The sequence below is a fragment of the Ursus maritimus genome, unplaced genomic scaffold (genome assembly GCF_017311325.1).
Source record: "Ursus maritimus isolate PB19 unplaced genomic scaffold, ASM1731132v1 scaffold_4, whole genome shotgun sequence".
Classification (NCBI taxonomy): domain Eukaryota; kingdom Metazoa; phylum Chordata; class Mammalia; order Carnivora; family Ursidae; genus Ursus; species Ursus maritimus.
The window spans coordinates 63,933,136-63,950,794 of record NW_024426552.1 but is presented as its reverse complement, the minus strand read 5'-3'; the positions used below and the strand labels follow the sequence as shown (position 1 = coordinate 63,950,794).

The 17,659-nt window shown below is 35.5% G+C and overlaps 1 protein-coding gene and 1 pseudogene across 2 annotated transcripts in view; one reads left to right on the top strand and one right to left on the bottom strand.

Moving 5' to 3' along the window:
• Positions 1-17,659, bottom strand: part of STXBP5L (syntaxin binding protein 5L) — a 419,474-nt gene that overhangs the window by 26,090 nt on the left and 375,725 nt on the right. The gene's annotated exons all lie outside the window — the stretch shown is intronic.
• On the top strand, positions 14,036-14,584 carry LOC103678779 (annotated as a pseudogene).

The window sequence follows — 17,659 nt, the reverse complement described above, 5'->3', positions numbered from 1 at the left end:
TTTTTTTTTTAAAGATTTTATTTATTTATTTGACAGAAAGAGAGACAGCCAGTGAGAGAGGGAACACAAGTAGGGGGAGTGGGAGAGGAAGAAGCAGGCTTCCTGCTGAGCAGGGAGCCAGATGCAGGGCTCGATCCCAGAACGCTGGGATCATGACCTGAGCCGAAGGCAGAGGCTTAACGACTGAGGCACCCAGGCACCCCTATCTCTGTTTTGATATAACTTAAAAACTTGGAAATAATACCACTGAAAATAGGTCTTTTTTCATGCTAATATGTAATATTTGAGACAACATCTCATAGTTCTGTAATATTCAGAGTACACTTAAAAATGTACTTTGGTCATTCAAAGGACCACAGAGTTAAATGAAGAAGAATCTTGTTTAATGTCCATATGGTACTGTCAACTCCATTACAGCCTTTTTGTATTGTAGAGTTTGAAAACTTAAAATTGTCCATTTCCTGGGTTTCCTTGCAGCTAGTGCAAGGATGACAATTCAATTAGGTTTCGCCCTTCATATGCATTAGTGTGTTTTACTATTTTTTAAAAAGAGTTAACATATTTATTAAATACTTAAATGCCAGGCACATCATACATATTTAATCTTCACATCAGCCCTGCAAGGTAGATGCTTTATTATCCCGATTTTGCAGTTGAGGAAACTGAAGCTTAGAAAAACAAAAGGGGGGGGTTGGAAAATTTTCTAATTTTATATAAACAGCATTCATGGAGGCAGAATTTGGATCCAGATTTTCTCACTTAGTGGCTATATGCTTAAAAACTGGGTCACAAGGCCAGCTAAAGTATTTGGTAAGGGGTAGCAATTTTGAGGACATATTTAGTAGGGTTTAGGAGTGGCTTGTGTAATGCACATTGAGATCCATGCCTTTTTGGCCAATCATCTTCCATATTAACACAGATCTCAGAAATCCCAGATTTCCAAATGAAAAGGCAGAACTATCCCTTAATGAGTTAGTCATTGGGAAGCTGAAGTCAAGAGCTCTACCCCCCCTGCACTATCATATACTTAGAAGCTTTGCAGTTGAAAACAGCGCCCAACCACACTGAAATTACTGTTTCAGTAAAGAACCACTGTTAGTGGCTCAGCATTGATGATGCTGGAGCTAGATACTAGGAGCTGTGCTATTGCTCACCTGGTACAGCAGGACATCTCTGCCATCATAATCACCAAAACTGAGGTTTATATAATTTTTAATTTGTCTTTTAGTGTTTTTTGACTATTCTCATTCTCTATCTTTTTGCTGACATTTTGAGGTTTTTTAAGCTCTTATTTTTAGGATTTTTTTTTTTTTTGAAGAATTTTAAGCTGAAGACCTGGATGGACTGAATCACAGACTTCCCTTGATCAGCTTAATTTTTTATCTCCAGTTTTAACTTGATCCTTCTATAGCAAAATTTTCGTAGCTATGATTTTGTTGTTAAAGCTAAAAGTACTTTGAATGAGCGTAAGTTTATAGACCTTGTGTTTAATGTTTAGTTTCTGAAATCCAAAGTTTCAAAGAGCTTCAAGAGATCATATGGTAGGCCACAGAACAGGCCTTAAAATATGTAAGAAGATTGAAATTATATTAAGCCTCTGTTCTGACCACAATGGTATGAAGATAGAAATGAATTACAGGAAAACTAGAAAATTACAAATATGTGGAGATTAAGCAATATAATAGTGAACACCCAATGGGTCAAAGAAAAAATATTTAAAAATATCTTGAGACAAATGAAAATGGAAATACAACATATCAAAATTTATGGGATGCAGCCAAAGCAGTTGTAAAAGGGAAGTTTATAGTGATAAACACATACATTAAGAAACACAGATTTTCTTTCTTTCTTTCTTTCTTTCTTTCTTTCTTTCTTTCTTTCTTTCTTTCTTTTTCTTTCTCTTTCTTTCTTTCTTTCTCTTTCTTTCTTTCTTTCTTTCTTTCTTTCTTTCTTTCTTTCTTGTTTGTTTGTTTTTCTTTTCAAGTTTTTATTTAACTTCCAGTTAACATACACTGTAACATTAGTGTCAGGCGTAGAATACAGTGATTCATCATTTACATTCAATTCCCAGTGCTCATCCTAAGAAGTGCCCTCCATAATACCTTCATCCATTTAACCCAACCCCTGCCCATCTTCCCTCTAGTAACCCTCGATTTGTTGTGTATATTTAAGAGTCTGTTTGCTGGTTTGCCTCTTATTTTTTCCCCTATGTTCATCTGCTCTATATCTTAAATTCCACATTATCCATTCATTAGTAGATGGGCATTTTGGCTCTTTCCACAATTTGGCTATTGTTGATAAGGCTGCTATAAATATTGGGGTACATGTCTTTCTTCAAATTAGTATATTAGTATCTTTTGGGTAAATAACTAGTGCAATTGCTGGGTCATAGGGTAGATCCATTTTTAACATTTTGAGGAACCTCCATACTGTTTTCAAGAGTAGCTGCACCAGTTTGCATTCCCACAGTGTAAGAGGGTTCCCCTTTCCCCACATCCTTGTCAACACCCATTGTTTTTTGTGTTGTTAATTTTAGTCATTTTGACAGGTCTGAGATGATATTTCACTGTAGTTTTGATTTGTATTTCCCTGATGATGAATGATATTGAGCATCTTTTCGTTTGTCTGTTGGCCGTCTGTATGTCTTCTTTGGAAAAATGCCTATTCATGTCTTCTGCCTATTTCTTAACTGGATTGTTTGGTTTTTTTGTGGTGCTGAGTTTGGTAAGTTCTTTATAGATTTTGGATACTAATCCTTTATCAGATATGTCATTTACAAATATGTTCCCCCATTCTGAAGGTTGGTTTTTAGTTTTGTTTCCTTTCCTGTGCAGAAGCTTTTTATCTTGTGAAGTCCCAATAGTTCATTTTTGCCTTTGTTTTCCTTGCCTCCAGAGACATATCTAGTAAGAAGTTGCTATGGTTGATGTCACAGAGGTTATTCCCTGTGTTGTCCTCCATAATTTTGATGGTTTCCTCACATTTAGGTCTTAACATCCATTTGAATTTATTTTTGTATATGGTGTAAGAAAGTGGTCCAGTTGCATTTTTCTGCATGTTGCTGTCCAGTTTTCCCCAACACCATTTGTTGAAGAGACTCTTTTTTCCATTGGATATTCTATCCTGCTTTATCAAAGATTAGTTGATCATATAGTTGTGGGTCCATTTCTGGGTTTTCTATTTGGTTCCATTGGTCTATGTGTCTGTTTTTGTGCCAGTACCATACTGTATTATTGATGACTACAGCTTTGTATTATAGTTTGAAGTCTGGAGTAGTGATGCATCCAGCTTTTTCTTTTTCAAGATTGCTTTGGCTATTTTTTCTTGCTGTTTTTAGGATTTTTTCTTTATATTTTGGAAATTTAACTATGACAGGTCTTGGTGTTGGCCTCCTTTTGTTGATTTTGATGGTCATTCTCTGTGCTTCCTGGATTTAGAGGTCTGTTTCTTTCCCCAGATTAGGGAAGTTTTCAGCCATAATATCCTCAAATAAACTTCTGCACCTTTTTCTCTCTCTCCTTCTTCTGGGACTCATATAATATGGCTGTTACTATGTTTGATGGAGTCACTGAGTTCCCTAAGTCTACTTTCATGATACAAGATTTTTCTTTCTCTCTTTTGTTTGGCTTCATTATTTTCCATAATTTTATCTTCTTTATAACTTGCTTGCTCCTTTGCTTCTTCCATCTTTGTGGTCATTATATCCAGTTGGTTTTGAATCTCAGATATTGCATTTTTCATTTTGGCCTGATTGGGTTTTTTTGGCTCTTTTGTCTCTGCAGTAAGGATCTCCCTGGTGTCTTCCATGATTTTCTCAAGCCCAGCTAGTATCCTTATGATTGTTGCTTTAAATTCTGGATCAGGCATATTACTTATATCTGTTTCTATTAGATTCCTGGCTGTGACCTTTTCTTGTTCTCTCTTTTGGGGTGAATTCCTCCATCTTGGCATCTTGTCTAGGTCTCTGTCATCTTTCCTGTGTTAGGAAAGCCTGTTATGTTTCCTGCTTCTGAGAGTAAAGGCGTCATGAAGAAGAGATCATGTCCAGGGCCTGGTGCTTCAGGAAGTGTCTCTGGTGTGTGCTGCATGGACTATGCTGCTGTGTTTTGGCTGCTCTTTCCCCCAGGTCAGTCCTCTGCAGAGTTTCTGCTTGCTTGCAGTGGGGAGTGTTTTGACCTTGTCCAGAGTGTGGCGAGTTTTAACTAGGTGTGCTTTGGTCTGCTGGTTGAAAGAATCCTGATGCTATTTCCACTAGAGCTGAAGCTCTGCAGAACTCTATGGTCAGTAGACCTGGTGTGTATGTGTTGGGTCAGGGTGGGGGGTGGGTTTGTGCTGGTCTTCAGCCAGAGTTCCCTGAGAAAAGCATTACTAGCAGAGTCCAGGTTGCAGGGTTGGTGTAAGTGGTTTATGCTGTCACTGTTGGCACTGTGCTGCTGACGTTAGTTTATGCTGAGGGGCAGGGGAGAGAAATGGTACCTGCTGGCTCCTTTGTCCCCAGAGAGGCAATGCCACCTCTCGGATGCATCTGGGAAGTGGAAACCGTCTCTCCGAGTGCATTCCATGGGATCCTCTGCGCTGTCTGCCTCTCCACTATCTGTCTCCTCCACAGGAGCAATGCATTGCTTCACCAGTCTCCACATCTGCCATGCTGTGGACCTAACTCCAGTTTTTGAGCACCTTGGTTGTATAAACTTATGAAAATCAGCTCTTCTTCTTTTCCTAGTTAATGGCTATGGGGAAGTGTTTTCTTTTTGTGACTCCCTGTGTGCTCCTCTCTTTCTCTTACCTCTATGACCAGGGCTCTCTCCCCTCTCTGTGGCACCCATGATCTGCTTCTCTCCCAAATCATGTCTCTGCACTTCCTACCTTCCACGAGGTGGCTTCTTCTCTCCCTATAGTTGTGCAGTTTGTTCTGTCAGTTCTCAGATAGATTTCTTGGGTATTCAGAATGATTTGATATTTATTTAGTTGAGCTGGGGGACCAGGCAAGCTTAGCATTCTCCTGCTACTCCCACATCTTAGCTCCTCCTCTGCTAGTATTTAAATGTAAGCTAAATAACTACAAATGGTGAACTTTTAGTTTCTGGATGTCTGAGAAAGTCATTGTTTTCCCTCATTCTTAGATGATAGATCCCTACTTGACAATTACATTCCTCAGCACAGGTTGAGACATAATTGACATACAATAAACTGTACATGTTTAAAATTAAAAAAAACCTATTGTTTCATTCATAGTAAAAATAATGAACATATCCATCACCTCTTCCAGTTGCCTTATTCTTATTTTTAATGCTTCCATCCTGCCGTTCTGCATTGGCCCTATATCCTCAACAACCACTGATGTACTTTGTTACTGTAGATTAGTTTGCATTCCATGGAATTTTATATAGGAGCAGTCATACAACTTATATTTGTTTTTGTTTGACTTCCTTTACTCACCATGATTAGTTTGAGATTCTGCCATGTTGGTGTATTTATCAAGAGCTCATTTCTTTTTATTGCTGTGGAGTTTTCCACTGTGTGGATATGGCATAATTTGTTTAATATTCACTTATTGATGGATATTTGGGATGTTTCTAGTCATCAATTATTTTTTAAAGAAATTTAGAAACTAAATATTCTGTTTTACTTACCCACATATTTACCATTTCCAGGGCTCTTCATTCCTCTGTGTATATCTCAATTTTCCTCTACATTATTTTTCCTTCTTTCAGAAGGACTTCTTGAATTGTTTCTTGTAGAGCTGAATTTTTAGTCCCGGATCTTTGGATCTTTTCAGCTTTTGTATGTCTGTAAAAGTATTTATTTCACCTTCATTTTTAATGATACTTTATTTAGTAGAGAATTCTAGATGGACACTTTTTTTTTCAGTACTTAAAAAAATGTTCTTCCACTGTCTTCTAGCTTGTAAGTCTGCTGTTATTCTTATATATGTTACTCTATATGTTAATATATCTTCCTCCCCCCCACCCCCCAGCTTTTCTTTTCCTTTCTTTCCTTTCTTTTCTTTCTTTCTTCCTTCCTTTCTTTTTAAAGAATTTTAGTTATGGCATATTTTGATGTAGTTTTCATCATGTTTCTTATGCTTGAAGTTCATTAAGCTCCTTGGATCTGTGGATTTACAATGTTCATCAAATTAGGAAGATTTTTGACATGACTTATTCGAACATTTTTCCTGTCCCATCCTTTCTTTCCTCTTCTGAGACTCCTATTGTATGTGTATTAGGTAACTTGAAGTTAAACAGTAGATCACTAATTTTCCATTCACTTATTTTGTTCTTTTTATTCCTTTGCTTTATTTTGGTGAGTACAGGTTTGAGTTCAGTAATGTTTTCTTTTTCCTTTTTCATTGTCAATTCCCCTGTTTGTCCCATCTAGTGTATATTGCATGTAATCTCATACATTATATTTTTCATTTCTAAAAGTTCAATTTGAATCCTTTTGGTATCTTCCATGTCTTTTCTTAACATGCATGTGCTTTCTTCTATCTCCTTTAATATATGGAGTATATTTATGATAATTGATTTAATGTCCTTGTCTATTGAATTTATCCTTTATATCACTTCTGGATTAGTTTCTGTTGGTTGATATTTTCTCTTCATCATGGGCTGTATTTTCCTATTGAAATGGTATCATTGCCTGAATGCCAGACATTGTGAATCTTATGTTATTAGGTGCCATTGGTTTTTATTCTTTAGATATGCTTGAACTTTGTTCCAGGGCACAATAATGCTTCTTAGAAACCACACTAAGTTGCCAAAAAGTGTATAGGATAGTAGTGTAGCTTATGGATAAGTGAAATGAATGACAGTAATGATTCAAGAAATAGGAAGAAATCAGGAATGCTTTGTTATCAGGCATTTGCACTTCCCATTAAGCAGTATAATGTCATTTTAAACTGGATTTAGATCAGTTGTAAATGTATATTACAAACTCTAGAATAACCACTAAAAAATTAAAGAGAAATATAATGATATGCTAAGAAGAGCAAAAGGAATCATATATAAAATGCCCAGTTTAAAGCGAAAAAGCAGAAAAAAAGTAAAAAGAACATAGGAACAAAGAACAAGGGTAATGAATAGAAAACAATAAGGACCATGGTAGATGCTAATCCAACTGTATCATCATTTTAAATGTGCATGTTCTGAATAAACTAAGAGATTATCAGAGTAGTTCAAAAAACAAGATCCAACCGAACTATATGTTGTCTACAAGAAACCTAATTTAAGTATAAATGCATATAAAGATTAAAAATAAAGGGATAATGAAAGATATACTATGCTAACATTAATAAAAAAATTAATAATACATATGTATCTAGGCAGTTGCTTCAGGATGGTGGAGAACATGGTAAGGCCAGTGAACCCCATAAGCATTGGCTCATTGCCACACTTCATTTGTTATGAAATGAATTTCTTGATGCTGTGTGCATTACCATGATGGTGGATAAGGTATGCTGTAAGTTCATGGATGATAGTTTTAGCAGAAATATTCCATATAGGGAAGGCAGATCATATCCAGAGTAATATTTATTCCTGTAAGAACAACATCTTTCCCTTCCATGATGAAAATGGTCCAATGTAACCAACCTGCTACCTGGCTGATCACCTAGGGAATGGTGCTAAATTGGAGAAAGTGTTGGTTTCCACTGCTGTCATATTGGGCACTCAGCAGTGGTTGTAGCCAGGGCAGCCTTGCTGAGTAAAAGTTCATGTTGCTTAGCCCTTTGCCTAACCTCCATTCCTATCACCATGGTTACTTTGTTCATGAGCCCATTAGATGCTGAGAGGGTTGACTGGGAAAGAGGCCAACTGGTATCCACAGAATGGGTTGTTCTACCAACTTGATTGTTAAAATTTTCCTCTACTGAGGTTACCCTTTGATGAGCATTCACACGGGACAAAAATTTTTCTATATACTAGCTATAGAATTTGAAATTAAAACCAGTAACATTTACATTGGCACCCTCAAAAGTAAAGTACTTAGGTATAAATCTAACAAAGCATTTATGAGATCTCTATGAGGAAGACTAAGGAACTACAAAAAAATTTCTTTACCAATGAAAGAAACTGAAGAACAAATAAAAAGATATTCTGTGTTCATGGATAGGAGGACTCAATATTGTCAAGGTGTCAGTTCTTCCCAACTTGATCTATAGATTCAACACAGTCTCAATCAAAATCCCAGCAGGTTATTTTGTGGATATTGACAAACTGATTGTAAAGTTACATAGAGAAGCAAAAGACTGGGAATAATGACGTAATATTTAAAGAGGAGAACAGTGTCAAAGAACTGGTGCTACCCAACTACAAGACTTACCATAAAGCTAAAGTAATGAGGACAGTGTGGTATTGGTGACAAAACTGACAAATAGATCAATGGGGAACAGAGCAAAAAGCCCAGAAATAGATCCACACATATGTAGTTAACTGATCTTTGACAAAGGAGCAAAGGCAATACAATGGAGCAAAGACCATATTGACAAATTATGGTAGAAGAACTGGAAACTCACATGCAAAAAAATGAATCTAGGCACAGACATTAGCCTTCAAAAAGAAAAAAAACTCAAAGGGGATCATAGACCTAAATGTAAACACAAAATTAGAAAATGACTAGAAGAAAATATAAAATCTAGATGACCTTGGATTTGGTGATGACTTTTTAGATAAAACATCATAATCTATGATCCATGAAAGAAAAGATTGATAAATAGGGCTTGTTAAAATTAGTATCTTTCACAGAGAAGAAATTTCTATCAAGAGAATGAGAAGACAACACAGACTGGGAGAACACAATTGCAAAAGATACATCTGATAAAGTTTATTTTTTAAGAATATTTATTTATTTATTTTAGAGCGTGAGCAGGAGGGGCAGATGGAAAGGGAGAGAGAATAGCAAGCAGACTTCCTGCTGAGTGCAGAGCCTGATGCAGGGCTCGAACTCATGGTCTGAGATCATGATGTGAGCCAAAACCAAGAATCAGATGCTTAGCCGACTGTACCACCCAGGGGCCTCAAGACGCATCTGATAAAGGACTGTTATCCAAAACACACAAAGAACACTTAGCCCAGCAGTAAGAAAATAACCCGAATAAAAAATGAGCAAAAGATCTGAACAGATGGTACACCAAAGAAGATGGACAGATGGCAAATAAGCATACGAAAATATTTAAAATTGCAAATTAAAACAACAAACAACTATATACCTAGTAGAAGGGCAAAAAAAATCTCAGACGCTGTCAACACCAAATGCTAGAATGAATATGGAGCAACAGGAACTCTCATTGTTAGGGGATGCAAAATTCATACACAGTCACATTGGAAGACAGTGTCAGTTTCCTAAGGTAAACCTACTCCTACCATATGATGCAGCAATCATGCTCCTTGGCATTTAACCCCCAAAACTGAAACCTTATGTCCATATAAAAACCTGCACATGAATGTTTATAGCAGCTTTATTCATTAGTTGCCAAAACCTGCCAAGATGTCCTTCAGTAGGTGAATGGATAAATTGTGATATATGCAGACAATGAAATATTCTAAAAAGAAATGAGCAATGAAGCTACAAAAAACATACGGAGGAACCTTAAATACGTATCACTAAATGAAAGAAGTCAATCTGAAAAGGCTACATACTGTATGATTTCAACTGTGTGACAATCTGGAAAAGGCAAACTATAAAGGTAGCAAAAAAATCAGTGGTTGCCAGGATTTAAGGGGGAGAGAGTGATGAACAGGCTGACACAGAAGATTTTTAGAGTAGTAGTATTCTGTATTATAATATATTATACTATAATGATGGATATGCTTGGTGTTTTGACCTATACATAATGTCATATGAACCCTACTGTAAACTATGAGTTCTGGGTGTTAGTAATGTATTAATAGGTTTGTCAGTGGTAACAAGTGCACCACTCTTATCAGGCTGTTAATAGTGGGGGAGGCTGTGAGTGTTGGACAAAGGGTATATGGAAACTCTACCTTCCACTCAGTTTTGCTGAAACCTAAGATTGCTTTAAAACATAAAGTATATTAAAAAGTATATTAAGCCTATGTCCAATCTGTTTTTTACAGTGGTTGAATAATTTTGTATTTTACCAGCAGAGTAAGAGAGTTTGGTTGATCAGTGTTATCCTCACCATCAGATAGTTTTGCCAGTATTTTTTATTTCAGTTAATCCAATGGGTACTTATTTAGTTGTAGTCCATTGTTGTTTTAATTTGTATTCCTTTAGTGGCTAATGATGTTGAATATCTTTCCACTTGCCATCTCTATATCCTCTTTGGTAAAGAGTCTATTCAAATAGTTTGCCCATTTTAAAAAATAAATGTTTTATTTTGGAATAATCTTAGATTTAGAGGAAAGTTGCAAAGATAATACATAAATTTCTCACATTGGTACATTACTACTAACTAAATTCTAGACTTTATTTCACTAGTTCTTTGAAATGTTTTCTTCCTGCATTTTTGATTGAAGTGAAATTCATATAATATAGGATCACCATTTAAAAATGTACAACTTAGTGGCATTTAGTACATTCACCATCTTGTGTAACCACCACCACTATAAAATTCACATTTTTATCACCACAAAGAATAGCACTGACTCATTAAGCAGTTACTGCCCATTCTACTCTTCCTTAGCCATGGTGACCGTCAATCTGCTTTCTGTTTCTAGGGACTTAACTATTCTGGATATTTCATACAAATCGAGTCATGTAATTTGTGGCCTTTTATGTATGGCTTCTTTAATTTCATATAATGTTTCTGAGGTTCTTCCATATTGTAGCATGGATCAGTACTTCTTTTTTAATAAAATATTTTTAAATGGTGGTAAAATACAATACAAAATTTACCATCTTAACCATTTTTTAAGTGTACAGTTCACTTAAGAGTAGTAAGTACATTCATATTGTTTTGCAACTATTACCACCAGCCATCTCCAGAATTCATCTTTTAAAAATGAAATTCATTATTCATTAAACAATAATTCCTCATTTCCTACTCTCCCAGCCCCTGGCAACCACCATTCTACTTTCTCTATGTATTTGACTATTCTGGGTGCCTCATATAATTGGAATCTTATAATTTTTGTGTCTTTTTATTGCTGGTTTATTTTACCTAACATAATGGCCTCAAAGTTCATGCATGTTGTAACATATGTTGGAATTTCCTTCCTTTTAAAATCTGAATACATTCCACTGTATGTATATTCCATGTTTTGCTTATCCATTCACCACCCATTGATGGACACTTGAGTTGCTTCCACATTTTAGCTACCGTCAATAATGCTGTTATGAACACGTGTGTACAAATATCTCTTTGAGACTCTGCTTTCAATTCTTTTGGCATATACCCAGAAATGGATTAGCTAGATCATGCAATAATTCTAATAATTTTAATTTTTTGAGGAACCACCATAGTGTTTTCCATAACAGCTGTACCATTTCACATTCCCACCAGCAGTGAACAAGGGATCCAATATCTCCATATCCTTGTTAACACTTGTTATTTTCTGTTACTGTTTTTGATGGTAACCATCACCTCTTAGGTGTGAGGTGGTATCTCACTATGGTTTTGATTTGCATTTCCTTAATGATTAGGAATGTTGAGCATCTTTTCATGTGCTTATTGTCCATCTTTTATCTTCTTTGGAGAAATGTCTAAGTCTTTTGCCCATTTTTGCATTTTTGTTGTGGAAATATAGGTGTTCTCTGCATATTCTGGGTAGTAGACCCTTAGATGATTTGCAGATATTTCTCTATAGTCTGTCTTTTCACTTTCTTAATAATATACTTTGAAGTGCCAAAGTTTTAAATTTTGATAAAGGCCAATTTACCCATTCTCTTGTTGCTTATATTTTGGTGTCCTAAGAAACTATTGCCAAAGTCTAGGTCATTAAGATTTTCCCCTATGCTCTCTTCTAAGAGTTATATAGTTTAGCTCTTAAAGTTAAGTCATTGATCCATTTTTGTACGTAATGTGAGGTAATGGTCCACCTTCATTCTTTCGCATGTCAATTTCTAGTTGTCTTAGTACCATTTGTTGAAGAAACTATTTTTTACCCCATAGAATTGTCCTGACAACTTAGATGTATGATTTTATTTCTGGACTCTCGATTTTATTCCACTGGTATATATGTCTGTCCCTATGCTGGTAACACTGTTTTGATTACTATAGATATGGAGGAAGTTTTGATATTGGGAAGTGTGATTCTTCAAACTTTCATCTTTTTCAGTACTGTTTTGGCTATTCTTGCTTCAACATTTCCACACGAATTTCAGGATAATATTTTCCATTTTGAAGAAAAGGCTATCAGTATTTTGGTAGGGTTTGCATTGAATCTATTAGATTGTTTTGGGTGGCACTAATATTTAAACAATATTAAGCCTCTCAGTCCATGAACAAGTGATATCTTTTCATTTATTTAGGGCTTCTTTAATTGCTAATATTTTGTAGTTTTCAGTTACAAATGTTACACCTCCTTGGTTAAATTTGTTTCTAGGGATTTTATTCTTTTAGAGATTTGTAAGAATTTTTGAATAAATTCTTTTAAAAAATTTTCATTGCTGGTGTATAGAAACACAACTGATTTTGCCTGTTTATGTTATACCCTGCAACTTTGTGGACTTTGTTTATTCTAGTTGTTCTTTTGTGGTTTCTTTGGGATTTTATACATAGAGGATAATGCCATCTGTCAGTAGGGATAGTTTCATTTCTTGCCATTTTGCATGCCTTTTATTTCTTGCTTAATTTCTCTGCGTAGAACTTACAGTACAATATAGAATAGAATTAGTAAAAACAGGCATCCTTATCTTGTTCTGGATCTTGAGGAAAGTTTTTAGCTTTCATCATTGAGTAGGATCTTGTCTGTGGGTTTTTCAGGAATGCCCTTGGTCAGTTTAAGGAAGTTTCCTTCCATTCCTAGTTTTCTGAGTATTTTTATCATGAAGGGGTGTTCAATTTTATTAAACACTTTTTCAGTATCAATTGAGATATATCTGTATCATGTTTTTTTCTTTTATTCTATTAATGTTGTTTTTACATCTTTATTTTCTTCTGTTCAACCACCCTTACATTTCTGGGATAAATCCCACTTGGTCATGGTACATAATCCTTTTAATATGCTGTTGTATCCTGTTTGCTAATATTATGTTGAATTTTTGCACGCATATTCATAAGGAATGTTGGTCTCTAATTCATTGTGATGTTGTTTAGCTTTGAAATTAGGGTGATGTTAGTGTCATAGAATGAGTTAGGAAATTTTTCGGAAGAGTCTGAGGATTGGCATCAATTATTTAAATATTTGGTAGAATTCACCAGCCATCTCATCTTTGACCTTCCTTTGTCAGGAAGTTTTTGAGTACTGATTCAATGTCATTACTTATTTTGGCTATGTTGAGATTTTCTTCTTGAGTCAGTTTTGGAAATTCAGTTTATAGGAATTTGCCTATTTCATTTAGTTATCTAATGTTGGCATACAGTTGTTCAAAGTATTATCCTCCTTTCTGTAAGTTTGATAGTAATGTCCCCACTTTCATTTTGATTTTAGTTATTTGCATCTTCTCTCCTTTTTCCTTAGTCTAGGTAAAGGTTTGTTGATTTGTTGATCTTGTCAAAGAACCAACTTAGTTTTGTTGATTATTGTTTTTCTGGTCTCTATTTTGTTTATCTTTAATCTTTATTATTTCCTTTTGCTAGCTTTGGCTTAATTTGGTCTTTTCTAATTTGTTGAAGTATACAGTTGGGTTATTGATTTGGGATCTTATTTTCAACATAGGCATTTACAGCTTAACTTTCCCTTTGAGCTATGTCTTTGGTGTAACCTGTAAATTTTGCTTTTATTTAATGTGTCTCAAAGTATTTCACATTTGACTTGATTTCCTCTTTGACCTTTTGGTTGTTTACAAGTGTGCAGTTTAATTTCAAATTTTGTGAATTTCAGTTTTTACTGATTTCTAGTTTCATCCCATGGTGGTTACAGAAAAAAACTTTGTATGATTTTAATCCTTTTAAATTTGTTGAGGCTTGGAGGCAATGCCATCTCTTCCTCCACCTCACGGTAGAACCCAAGGACAGGAGCCTCAGATGAAAGAACCTATCATGAACCAGGAGAAACTTGCCAAACTGCAAGGACAAGTGCACGTTGGTGGGAAAGGAACTGCTTGTGGAAAGAAGAAGGTGGTTCATAGAATGGCTACAGCAGATGATAAAAAACTTCAGTTCTCCTTAAAGAAGTTAGGGGTAAACAATATCTCTGGTATTGAAGAAGTGAATATGTTCACAAACCAAGGAACAGTGATCCACTTTAACAACCCCGAAGTTCAGGCATTGCTGGCAGTGAACACTTTCACCATTACAGGCCATGCTGAGACAAAGCAGCTGACAGAAATCTACCCAGTATCTTAAACCAACTTCATGCAGACAGTCTGACTAGTTTAAGAAGACTGGCTGAGGCTTTGCCCAAACAATCTTGTGGTTAGAAAAGCACCACTTGCTACTAGAGACGATGATGAAGCTCCAGATCTTGTGGAGAATTCTGATGAAGCTTCCAAGAATGAAACAAACTGAATTGAGTCAACTTCTGAAGAAGACAAAAATTGAAGAAGTTACTGGGAGCTGCTATTTTATATTATGACTGCTTTTTAAATTTTTGTTCATGGATCTGATAAAATCTAGATAAAGCCCCTTAGACACTGCAGCTCTTCTCAGTTTTTGCTTATACACAATTCATTCTTTGCCACTAATTAAGCTGAAGAAGCCTGGGAATAAAGTTTGAAACTAGGTTAATAAAGTTCTTTGCCTAGGGAAAAAAACCCTTATTGAGGTTGTTTTGTGGCCTAAAATATGTTCTATCCTCAAGAATGTTCCATGTGTACTTGAGAAGAGTATGTATTCTATTGTTATGTGGGGTACTCCGTCTGTTAAAGCTAGTTGGCTTATAGCGCTATTCAAGTCCTCTCATGTTTGATCTCCTGTCTAGATTTTCTATTCACCATTGAAAACAAGCTATTGAGTTATTCAACTATTGTTATAGAACTAATTCTTCCTTCAATTCTGTCAGTGTTTGCTTCATATATTTTGGGCTCTGCTGTTTGGTGCACATTTGTTTGCAATTGTTATATCTTCTCACCAAATTGACTCTTTTATCCTTCTTTTTTTCTTTTAACAGTTTTTTACTTAAGGTCTACTTTGGTCTTAATATTGCCATACAAACTCTCTTTTCATTATTATTTGTGTGGAGTCTTTTTCCATCCTTTTAATTTCAACCTATTTGTGTTTTTTGATCTAAAATGACTCTCTTATAGATAACATATAGTTATATGTTTTTAAATCTCTTCTGCCAGTCTGCCAGTTTAATCCATTTGCATTTGAAGTGATTATTGATAAGGAAGCATTTCTGCCATTTTTCTATTTGTTTTTCAGATGGATACCTTTTGTTGTTCATGAATTGTCCCAGTATTGCCTTCTTTTCTGTTTGATTGTTTTCCCAGTGTATCTTTTAATTTCCTTCATATTTTCTTTTCTGTTTTTTAGTTATTAATGTTTATGCTGGTGATTATAAATTCACAACGATGCCTTTTGAATTGTACCAACTTAGCTTCAAAGCATACAGAACTCTGTTGCTATAAATGTCCATCATCTTCCCTTATATTGTTGTCTTCATATCTTTATTCATTACATGCCCATTAAGATTTATACATTTGACTCTTAAATCATGTAGGAAATAAGAAAAAGGAGTTGAAACCCAAAAATAAAATAATATTGGCTTTTATATCTACCTATGTAGTTATTTTTACCATTGTTCTTTATTTCTTTATATGTCTTCAAGTTACTGTCAAACATCTTTTCATTTCAGCCTTAGGACTCCCTTTAGTATTTCTTGTAGGGAGGGTCCACTAGTGATGAACTCTCTTTGCTTTTGTTTGTTGGCAATGTCTTAATTTCTCTTTAATTTTTGAAGGAAATTTTTGCCATATATAGGAATTCTTTGTTGACACATTTTCCCCCAGCACTTTAAATATGTTATCCCACTGCCTTCTGGCCTCTTTGGCTTCTAATGTGGATTTGGCTATCAAACTTATTGGGGATTTCTTATTCATGATGAGTCACTTCTCTCTTGCTGCTTTTAAGATCCTCTTTTTGTAAAGTTTGATTATAATGCATCCGAGTGAGTATCTCTTTGAGTTTATTATATTTGGAGTTTGACGAATTTCTTGGATGTGTAGCTCATGTCTTTCCTCAAGCTAAAGAAGTTTCCAGCTATTATTTCTTCAAATATTGTTTCTTCTCCCTTTTCTCTTCTCCTCAAGTATTCCCGTAATATGTTGGTATGCTTGATGATGTTTCACAAGTCCCTTAATCTCTATTCATTTTCCTTTGTTTTCTTTTTGCTCTTCTGTGTCAATAACTTCAATTGTACTACCTTCAGGTTGGCTAGTTTCCTCTGTCTACTCAAATGTGGTGTTGAACCTTTCTGGTGAATTTTTCATTTTAGCTATTGTAATTTTAGCTCCAGAATTTCTACTTTGTTCCTTTTTATAGTTTGTTTCTTTATTGATGGTCTCTATTTCTTCATTGTTATCCGAGATTTTTTTTTTAAGATTGATTTATTTGAGAGAGAGAGAGAGAGAGCATGGAGGGGAGGAGCAGAAGGAGAGGGAGAGAAAGAATCTCAAGCAGACTCCCTGCTGAGCAGACAATCCTATGTGGGGCTCAATCTCAGGACCCCAAGATCATGACCTAAGTCAAAATCAAGAGTTGGATGCTCAATTGACTGAGCCACCTGGGTGCCCCCATTGTTATCCAAGATTCTTAATTGGTTTTTCATTTGTGTTTGCTTTAGCTTCATGATTTATTAATCTTTTTAAAAATTAGTTACTTTTTATCACTCTTTAAACATCCTAAAAAGTATTATTTTAAAAGCCTTTTTTAAATTATGTTCAGCTAGCCACTGTATAGTAAGTACATCATTAGTTTTTGATGTAGTGTTCAGTGATTCATTAATTGAGTATAATACCCAGTGCTCATCATAACACATGTCCTCCTCAATACCCATCACCCCCCACCCTCACCCTCACCCCAACCCTCTTTCACTCTGAAACCCTCAGTTTGTTTCCCGGAGTCTATAGTCTCTCATGGTTTCTCTCTGATTTCTCCCCCTTCAGTTTTCCCTCCCTTCTGCTATGGTCCTCTGTGCTATTCCTATGTTCCATATATGAGTGAAAACATATTATAATTGTCTTTCTCTGCTTGACTTATTTCACTTAGCATAATCACCTCCAGTTCCATCCATGTTGATGCAAATGGTGGGTATTCATCCTTTCTGATGGCTGAGTAATATTCCATTGTATATATGGACCACATCATCTTATATATTCATCTGTTGAAGGGCATCTCACTCCTTCCACAGTCTGGCTATTGTGGACATTGCTGCTATGAACATTGGGGTGCCTGTGGCCCTTCTTTTCACTACATCTGTATCTCTGGGGTAAATACCTAGTAGCACAATTCCTAGGTCATAGGGTAGCTCTATTTTTAACATCTTGAGGAACCTCCATACTGTTTTCCAAAGTGGCTGTACCAGCTTGCATTCCCACCAACAGTGTAAGAGGGTTCCCCTTTCTCCACATCCTCTCCAACATTTGTTGTTTCCTGCCT